The sequence below is a fragment of the Lontra canadensis genome, unplaced genomic scaffold, assembly GCF_010015895.1.
Source record: "Lontra canadensis isolate GAN:19392208 unplaced genomic scaffold, GSC_riverotter_1.0 scaffold26, whole genome shotgun sequence".
In the NCBI taxonomy this organism is placed as follows: domain Eukaryota; kingdom Metazoa; phylum Chordata; class Mammalia; order Carnivora; family Mustelidae; genus Lontra; species Lontra canadensis.
The window spans coordinates 20,983,109-20,994,336 of NW_022631020.1; positions in this window are offsets into that span (position 1 = coordinate 20,983,109).

Below are 11,228 nucleotides of genomic sequence, written 5' to 3' on the forward strand. Positions count from 1 at the left end.
TGTATGCTACTAACTGGGGTACATCTGTCTAAATTTACAGCTCCTAAATTTCATTCTCCATGAAATGGGGAGGTGGGGTGGCATAAACATGCTGCAAAACAGAAAATCTTACAAAATAATTTCCCAGCAATCTTCTGGTATTGCTATTCTGGACTGGAGAAAAGTAAAACCCTTTTTAGTCAGAGTCCTTCATTTCTTGAGGTCTAGGCAAAATTGACATTCCTCTGAAACTTACCCTCAAAATGCCTGGTTCAATCACAGAACAATAAAGACAGATTATTATTATTGTCAATAATAATTACACCTTGGGAAGAGAAACAGTGGAATGATGGAACATGAGTAAATCCTTCACCTTATAGACTTGGCAAGACAAAGGAAGCTGAATAAAATGGCAACCAGGGTTTAGAATTGTATTCTTGTGTGTGCATTGATGAGGCAGGCAGGTTGGAACATTCTGCTGTGTGTGTTGATAATCTTTGGCCAAAGGTTATCCTGGGTGAATTTAAGGCTAAATCACTCAATCTCTATTCTGGAGACAGAGCTATGTGACTGCTTTGGCTCTACCAAGCATCCCCGTTAACTCTGCATATGTGAATCCAAGAAGGGATGAACAAATACAGGTCAAAACTCACCCACAGCTGAGTCAAGTCAACCATCTTTGACTCCTGAAGCCAAACAGGTCTTTTGTTTGGTATGACACATAGACATTGACCTTTATAACTTCAAGCAAAATGTTCTACACAATAGGTTGAGTGGGTGAAAAACAAAGTTGTGCGTTTTTTGTTGGAAATTTTTTGAAGTGATCAGAGGAGTCAATCTTCATGGCAATCATAACTTCCCAAGCTCAAATACTACTTTGTTAGACCATACTTTAGCCACAAGTCTGGGCTCTCCTAAACAACCTTGTATTTTACAAATATTTGAACCTCTTGTCTTTCATATCAGTTTTATTCCACAGTCTCTGGACCTAACTGTTGGGGTAACAGTATATGTAAATAACTTTCTGGATAGGTGTTGCTCACTCTTTAATATAAATATATATATTTAATATTTAGCATCTACCATTTTTAATCTGCTGTTTAAAAAATCAGAGCAAAATCAAACTCCTCAAACTTACACAGAACAGTGTCATAATTTTTATTAGATACTGTTTTTGATGTGTTACATGTCTTTATGCTTAGAAAAATCACTGTTCCACCGATTCTTGTAAATATCACATACTCAGCTCCTTACATCAAACATCAAGTGATGGTCTTTGGGCAACAGCAATAAACAGTTAAAACAAATAGGATAAATGGGCATTGACTCTTCAGAAATACTTATTTACTTTGCTTAAGGGCAAACTGGTATGCATCTCTTAAAACTTTGGTTTGTATATGATAATAAATCAGTATTTTAAAGATTGATATTAATTTATCATAATATTAAAGACTGCTGCAGTTTGTTGATATCAATTATACTGAAAATTTTTTTCTAAGATAAATTACACAACCTTGTGAATAATCACTGTGATCTTGTGGAACAGCTTATTAGCTATAAAGGATTAAGTGACAGTTTAAAAATATTGCTTGGGACCATCTGAAGTCATCTCATTAGAAGGTAAAAACAGTATATTTTTAACATTGAAGCTGAAGGTTTTTAAATCAGGAGATTATATCTATAGCTATGTGACCTTTTAAAATAGAAGCAATGTGGGATATTTGACTTTAAATGGTAGAGAATATTAAGCTATCCAGGGAGAATCTGCTATAAGGTCAAAGAGCAATAGGACTGAGAAAAATCTAATGATTATAGAATAATTAAGCTTAATTTTTTCTACCTGAAGACAGAGAGGGCAAAACCATAAAAATATACATCAGCTATACCTTTGAAACTTTTCTCTTGTGGTTATTCTTGAGAATGAAAAGCCACTCAACTTAAAAATGAAATATGATTTTTTAAAATGATTTTTTAATTTTACTACTATTTTTATCTTTATAATACAAATTTGAGACATTTTCTCTTACCAAATTTCAGAGCTTCAACTTTTCCATTAATGTATTTATGCTCCTTTGTGATATCATTTTTAGAACTGAAAAATTATCATTTTGAATCTCTTTTAACTATTTAATTTTTATACGGTTAGTGTTTCTTATAACTGGCCAACCTTTAAATATAGTGAACTAAAAGTCCTGGAGTCAAAGCTTCAGATTATTCCTGTTTTTCACACTCTTTCGTGACACTCTGGGGTTATTGTATAGACTCTGTAGGCTACATCATGCTGATTTTGCTCTCTTATTTTGAGTGTGCAAGAAAGCACTGCACATCACAGAGTCCCCAGTGGAGACAGCACTGATTAACCTCCACACACACCCAGGATGCACATTGCCGCAGGTTTAAAATTTCTTATTGCCATGTCTTTGCTCAAAAACTTAATAATATATCCTCCTTATCCACATATAAAGTAAAAAGTCTTCTACTTGGCATTGAAATGTCCTCAAAATTGGTCCTGTCACCTGCGATGATGTCACTGGTCTTCCTCTTTTTCCCCATACAAGGGCATCTAACCATCAGACTCCTAGGTTTGATCTCAGCCTAGAACTGGTGTCCAGGCCAAAAAAAAAAAAAAAAAAAAAAAAGGTCCATGGTCAATTTCATGGATTTGAGATTAAGTCAGATTCCTTTTTTTTTTTTTTAATAAAGATTTTATTTATTTGTCAGAGAGAGAAAGTATAAGTAGATAGAGCGGTAGGCAGATGAGAGGGAGAAGCAGGCTCTCTGCTGAGCAGGGAGCTGGATGTGGGGCTCGATCCCAGAATCCTGGGAGCATGACCTGAGCAGAAGGCATCCCTACCTGGCCTTTGCCCTGACCATGTGCTTGACTTCAAGTGGCTGAGTGTTGCCAAACAACAAATCCAAAACCCCCTGTCCCTTGGTACCTAAACTTTTCCAATTTTCTTTCTAGCTAGGAGTGGGTATATGACTTAATTCTGGGCAATGAGATGTGAGGCAAATCTCCTGGGAGCATCTCAGAAATATTTTTCCTCCATGATTAAAAGATAGAGACTCATAGGAACAGGCCATTGGCCTGTTCTCCATTCTTTCACTCTCAGACCATGTATAAGTTTGTATGATTAGAATGTTTTTCTGGTTAATCTGAGACCCTGAGATCATAAACAGAGTACAAAAGCTATTAAGAGGCTGGCAGAGGTGGAGAGATACTCTGGCCTTCATCTCTAAGCCTTCTTTGGCACTGCCTACTTCCAGACTTTATGAAAAGTAAAAAAATAAATGCCAAAATGTTTTAAGTTATTGTCAGGGAACTCTGTCATTTGTGGCCAGACTTTTTAACTGATACACTGAGATTCACCCACTAGCCCCAGATCTGTATCTGTCTTGTTTCTTTGCTAGGCATTAAAATTCCTTCAACAATAGAGTCTTTTTATGTATTCTCACATCACTAAAACTCACTGATGCACTTGCCTGGCCTTTACCCAAAGTTTGCTTGTCTGGATTTCTATCCACTGGTTGTGTAACAGTGTTGAGACATTCATCATTGTACTGGCTCATGGGTACATTCCAAAATGGCTCTCCTTGATTCTAACTTGCTCATAGGCTGTTCTCTTCATTCTCTTATACCATGGGCTTTACTTGCTCTCTTCATTCCCACCCAAATTATCCAAGATCTTCACCATTAGGAGCTCCCAAATGTCCAACACTGTTTGGCAGTGATGGATCAGAAGAAATGACATAGTAAGGTTGAATCCTAGCTCCTTTCCTTTCAGTCCCCCTGATCAATGTAATAATAATAATCATAAATGCTTGCTTTTTTCTCATTTTTGTGAATCGCGTTGTATCTGTTCCCTCCTCTCTAAGGTGATTGACTTTACCCTCCCCTTCCTCCAGCCCTAGATTTTGACTTGTCTTTAGGAATGAAAATTACTGTTTTACAAATGTGTATGTGAGTTTTCTCACCCTAAACTTATGCAAATGTCCTCTTTGAATCTTTGTTTCTGGCTGTGTTATAGGCTAAGGGAAAAATGAATTAGCTTCAGTTTATCAATTAGAAAACATAGGATAAGAAATATATAGAAACACACAGATTGCGTAACTTTCCTACACTTCCCTCTTTATGACCTGGTCTCTATGACAGGGAAACTGGAATAGCAAAGTTCTAAGGGCCAGATCAGGCCAGTAAAAGTCTACATGTAAGGTAGTTTGAGTAAACATAGGTAAGGGATCTTATTGTGACAATTTTCAGGCTGTGAAAGGGGAAGACATTGCTATAAGTATTAAAGTGAGGAGTAATAAGCAAAAGGGAGAATGGTGAAGCTGCCCACCAGACAGGAAAAGAACATTTCTAAACAATACATGAATAATAACTAGAACAAAAGACTTAGGATATTACAAGTGTATGAGTGGGACTAATCCCTTAAAAATCAATCATATGCTACTTTCTACAGTTGTGCTGTCCAGTATGGGCAGCCATTAGCCACAGGTGGCAACTGAATGTTTGAATTAGGGCTAACCCAAATTAAGATGCGCTATAAGTATAAAATACACATGAGGTTTTGGGGCGCCTGGGTGGCTCAGTGGGTTAAGCCTCTGCCTTCGGCTCAGGTCATGATCTCAGGGTCCTGGGATCAGGCCCCTACATCGGGCTCTCTGCTCAGCAGGGAGCCTGCTTCCCTCTCTCTCTCTGCCTGCCTCTCTGCCTGCTTGTGATCTCTCTCTCTCTGTGTCAAATAAATAAATAAAATCTTCAAAAAAAAAATACACATGGGGTTTTGAAGACTTAGTATAAAAATAGAATGTGAAATATGTCAATTTTTATTATATGTCAAAATGATAATATTCTGGATATCAGTTAAGTAAAACATATCATTGAAGGTAAAAAAACAAAAACAAAAACAAAAACAAAACAAAAAAAACCAACCCAGCAATCCCATGGGTATGTATTCCAAGCATTCACCAGTTTAGAGCAACTATGCAGGCCAATAGTGAGATTCTACCTTAAGGAGCTCTGTTGCCTGGTTTGAAAGCTTGAAATGTAAGCCCTTTGAGGGCCAGGAACCTGTCAGTCTCACATCTCCAGATTCTAGGAGTGCCTGGTACATGGTAAGGCTAAACAAAATTTGAATAATTGACTAATTAATTAATGACCTTCTGATAATGGCCAGTCAAGTTTATTCTATCGCATGGTCTCTGAGCTCATTTTTGGTTGTGCCTCTTCTGGTCAATGACTGGCTAGGATAGATGGATGGATATGTAGGTGGACAGATGCGTGGATGGACAGATAGACATATACCATGGGCTCTTTTCAAAATGTTAATAAGATTAGGAAATTCTGGGGGGAAATTAGAAATTTAAATAGTATCATATTTCCACATGCATAGAAAAAAAATGAAATGGTTTTCACCTCCCTTCCCTTTAGTTCTTCTGTTTTCGATAAGAATTAGAGAAAGTTGGGTAGGACTTATGTGATGGTTGTCTATTGGTCTTCTAATTGGCCTTCCCTGATAACTCTATTAAAATATGTATGTTTTTATCCTGGCGTTCTTAGTTTACTTTCCCACATGATTTTTCTCCATAATTCATTTCACCCTCTATATTTTTCATACTGGATATTTGCTTATGTGTTCATTGCCTATTCAACTTTATTAAGTTCCTGTAAGGCAGGGACTGTTTTGTTCCCAGTGTCTGTGGTAGAACCTGGCAGGTGATAGTGAACATATATTTGTTGAATGAATCAGTCAATGCATGATTAAAACAGATGCATGTTTAGCATCTCTGAGAGCAATTTCAGGAATAATTGTAAAAAAGGAGTCTTTCCTTGCCTAGGAACACTGATCTAGGCATAGAATGTGATTGGCAAGGAAAAATAAATGTAAAGAAGGGAAGGAAAAACCCTAGATAAACTATAATGTAATTAAAAAGATAAGGATAAAAAATGGAATTATTTTTATTCCAAAAACAAGGAAAATAGATTCTCAGACTCATGAACTCTCATAATTTTGTGTATTGCTAAGTAAATTTCAAAATGTAATAAATATAAGAAGAAATACTTTCTCTTAGTGATTAATCTTACGGAAGTCAGTGAACATGCAACTATTTTATCATACTGTGATGCAATGGCCTTTTGCATAAATAAGTACCAATGATATGAGACAGGCAATAAAGGATCCCAAAGATGCAAAACCTGTCCAGGCATAAACTGAGGGGAGACAAAGTTAAAAGCTAGGCAACTGGTTAACCTAGACTCGTTTGTAATATGGATGGAATTAGACAAATGTTGCAGTATTTTTCATCAGGTTGTGTTTAAGGTCATTTCAGAATCTGGAGTTTATATCTCCCTTTCCTCATTCACTTTGCTCTAATAACTTCTCTTGAACTTTTGCCACAGGAGTCTCAATTTTCTATACAGTTTATTGTTTTTGTGAGAACAGCAGAGAAAAGAGCCAAAGAAGACCTGTCACATTTAGGCAAGAAGATACAGATTCGTGTTTATAAAGCAGTAATTTCCATTCCCAAAGAAAAGGCATCTGAGGCTGTAGAGAAGAGGGTGAGAAAGTTACTTACTGTAGGGAGGAGGGAGCAGATGCTGGATTCCTAGCAATGGGAGGAAAAGAAGATTTTTTTTTAAATTTTGTTTTTTAAATTAGTATCATTATTATTTTTTTATTGTGTAGTTCCAGCGACAGAATGAAAAGGACTTGGGACAGAGCTGCAAAATTCAAGGAAGTTGAGCCAAATAGTTAAAAAGTTTGAGTTTGTACATGGATGAGGGTGTGTGGCATGATAGTCACAGAAAAAAACTGAAATGAGAGAATTCTAAAGAGGAGGCTGGCTGGAACAGAGGGGAGAAGGTAGGAGGGAGAGGGGGGAGGAAGGGACAGAGGGAGAAAGAAGGAGGAAGAGGAAGGGGGGGGGACAGGAACGTGGGGGAGGGAAGGAGGAAGGGAGGGAGAGACAAAACATTTCCATTACTGTATGGATTTGCCCAGGACTCTTTTATTCTAGGAAGTTGGAGACATGAATGCATATTTATTAGACATCTTTCAGGCTCACAAGTTCTTGTGATATGGCATGGATTGAGACAAGGATGAGACTGAGCCTTGACCTTGAGGGAGTCTAGTGAGTCCTAGCTTACGGAATTTGTTTTCATAAAATAAAACAGTTTCATCTCAGAAGTTAAGGTCAGAGGACTCACAGTAAAGGAAGAATTCTTCTGGCTCATAGTCTACTTAATGTTTCATAATAAAACAAACCAAAAAGCCAATTCTCATAGATACCATTGTTAACCAGAGACATGGTTCTTAAAATATATCTCTATGACTCTTTCTGCCTCTGTTAATCCGAGTTATAAAACCAGCCATAATTTGGTGGCAACTGGGATTGTCATCTACTAATAAGCACTATTATTTTTACTAGATAAAGGGAAATAGAAAATAGAGAATACAAAAGATATCCTTTAAGGATATAAAGAGTATGTGTTTACTAGAAAGCAATATGAGGCTTGTCAAGGATCCGGTTTCCCAATAAATAGTACCGGAGATACGCATACTAATTGGATTTTTTAAGGAATGAGAAAATGATGAGCAAAAGAACTGTCTTGTCTTAAAAGCAGAGTAGGAAAAGAGAGCAGCTAAGGCTTACACCTGGAACTATGTATAATGGCATAACGTGATTACCGACACTTCGTATTTCTACTCAGTATTTAAATTTAACTCTGATAACATTTATTAAACTCTTGCAACTGTGAGGCATGCTGTGGGAACTACAGACTAAGCCAAAGGGCCAGTACAATCCTTAAGAAATCTCTACTCCTGTCATTTGTTTATCAAAAAAGACCAGAATATGAGGCAATACATGTAAGGGAAGAATGTTAAAGTGATAAAGTAAAAACAGAAATTTTACCACAGATAAAAAAAAATTAATAAGTAATAATAACTTAAGTTGACATAGTATTTTCATTTTTTAAATACTTCTTAAATAGCTTATTCAGTAGGATACAGAGCAGTGTAGTAGAAATGAGGGCAGGTTTTTTAGTCCTAGCTCTGTCACATAATTGGCCTTGGTAAAATTATTTGACATCTTCTGAACATCCTTTTCTTTGCTTGTAAAGAGAGTATAAAATTGAGCATGGTATTTTAATGAAGATTCAATGGAATAGTTTATGTTAAATGTGTAGTATAGAGAATGGTATTAGGTTTTCAGTAAATGTCAGATATCATCCTAATCATCATTGTCATTATCATCCTCCTCATTACTGGGCTATTCTGGGGATTATAGTAGATAAAAAAATACAACATCCTTGGCATGTAATGCACTTCAAAAATGGTAAAAATTCCATCTGCACAATATGTGGCTTTATTTGTGATCAGTAAAGTCCAATGGATAGATAGCCTTTTCCCTAATTTGCAAATGAGACAACTAAGAAAAATCTAATGGTTTGCCAAAACCACAGAGAATTAATAATGACCCTGTGCAAATGGCACACTGTCATGGCTAGAATTGTGGGTTATAGAGCCAAATTACCTGGATTTAATCCCTGACTGAACCACTTTGTGACTTTGGAAAGGTTACTTACATTTCTGTGCTTCAATTTTTATCATCTCAAAGGTTAGATTAATAGTAATATCTACTGCTTAGCATTATGACATACCGGTAGCCTATGCTTCAGATCATTTTGACAAAGATGTTTACTGTTCCCCAAACATCCATGTGCTCCTCCACATTTCACAGACCTTTTGTAGTTAGGGCACAGGAAAATTTCTAACCAATGGGTTGTAAGACCATTATCAAGTCTGGGCCAAAGCATTTAAGAACTGGTGGGAGACTCTTCACCTCTTTCTTCCCCTACTGAAGTGGTCTGGAAATTGTGCATTATTATGGCAGGTTTGCAAATCAAAACAGCCCAGATCACTAAGACACTGCATGGAGGACAGCTTCCTTGAGAAGACATCTGACCTGTGTCAGAATTGCCCTGGGCAAGAAATGAGCCTTTGTTGTGCCAGGTCACAGAGATTTTTGGTTTACTTTTTTATGACAGCATAACCTAGCCTATCCGTACTATATAATCAGGATAATAGGTCCAGACCTAGAGCCCAGCTACAGTTTGTTTATTGAGATATCAGAGTAATCAGAGAAATAGCTTCAAGTGAGTTGAAATTCTGAAGTTATTGAAAATATCAGGACAAGTTGTATTTGCTTCTTCTATTCATCATATTTGACACTAGCTGCAAATTCTTCCTGGGTAGGACCCACTGAAATTGCTGACTATACTTATCAAATGCAGTCAATAATATGACATCAGTAATTTTTTTTTTTTTAAACAATCAACTCCCCCTAGTCATCCCCTTACCCAGAAAACAAGGATTAAAGACTCTGAGACCTTTCAGTAGCCCAAAGCAGGTGGTTCAGTTTGGGAGCAGGGAAAGGAGACTATGTGCTAATTAGGTATGGTTATTCATTTCCATAAAGTGGTCCTTGATTAGTTTCAGAACTCAAGGAATTATGGTGCCTTGTACTCAATAAATGTTCAATGGTGACAGCTATAATGTTGAGGGAGCAAGGTCCAAAATCACTTAGGAAGCTGGAAATGCAAGAGCTTCTTAGAAAATAAGAATAAAAGCAATTAATTAAAATGTTTATTGGACATCAGAGTATTCATTATGTTATTCATTAAGATTTAAAACTCTATTATTCTTTTATTTTAATCTGAGTTTTTCCAACCTCACAAGAAATTTCCTGTTGATCAAGAGACCATGTTAAAAAAAATTAAGAGTAGGATCCAGGGAACTCCGAAGAAATTACATTATGATTTGCAGAAAACTCAGAATGCAAATTTCTGACTGCCTTTCTTGAATTATGTCAAAACATTCCTTTGGCAGTCTCCAAAAAGGAACAAACTGAATAATATCCAAAGGTTCTGGAATCTAGCACAAGCACCAGCAAATGCATAGTAGCGCTTATGCGTGCAGAGCTGCCTTTTTCTGGCAGGGCATAGTTTAGTGTGTGACAACATAAATCCATGCTTCAAGTAAGTAAGAACAGCTCAGTTTTAAGGGGAGAAGTTCAGAGTGATCCTCGGATACCTCCTTTGTTTTGTAACAATGGGTATCCCTGAGGCTCCAATCATCTACCAACTTGTTAACCAAGTATGTGAATGACAAGGTTAAAGAATGAAAAAAGCGCCACACATTTTAAAAGCTCCTCCAGATAAATTATGAAAATTGGTATACAGGCAAGAGCAAACGGCTGTTGTTTTCCATTCTAAAATTGAGTGAAGAGATCTTTGTCCAAAAAAAGAACAAAATATAAAACTATGCGGATTAAGAAGATTCACTTATCTACTCCCTAAAACATATCCTTAAATTGTAGTTCAGCTTCATTTGATATACTTTCCTGAATCTCTTATGGATGATACAGTTTCATTATGTAAATGGTTTTGTTGAAGTATTTATTTTATAAAGCAGCCAGAGGCTAAACTCCCCACTGAGTTTTATTCTTTAGGTTCCCAAAGAGACTCTCTTTCTGTGAAATGCCAGGCTCTGGAAGACTGTTTTGGCTGTGATTTGTAGGGGATGGGGGCTGAATATGGAATAAATAAATACTCAGTAAGGGGTCCAGAGGGAACCAACATAGCTCTAACCATGTAACTATTGATCCACAGAACTCAGCATTGTCTAAGTGATCATTGAACTGATTTTATTTTTTCAATTTAATTTAATTTTTTTCAGTGTTCCAAAATTCATTTTTTATGCACCACACCCAGTGCTCCATGCAATACATGCCCTCCATAATACCCACCACCAGGCTCACCCAGCTGATATTCTAAGCAAGGAGTCTGTTGTTAGAATAACAAATGGCTGTTTTGCGGGGAATTGCCATAGCCACCATTATTCTGAATACTTTGCAGCCATCTCCATCCTGAACCTGCTAAGTTCACTTATGTTTTCCAGGGGCTATGTGGGAGGAACATTACTCAGCCAAGAGAGGTAGTTTCCTAGTTTCAGCTGTTATCTGCATAGAGAGGTCAGGGAACATAAAGGCAAGTGGGCACAGTCTGATGTTAATATACTGGTTATTTTACATGTGTATCAGTTTACCTGTAGATTAGGAGATCTGCAGCTGTATATATGACACAGACCATATTTTGCATGTTAAGTACTACAAATCAGGTGTTAACAGTGACTGATTTATTGCTCTTTGATGCACCCTCTGCTAAGCTCGTGCAGTGGGTACCT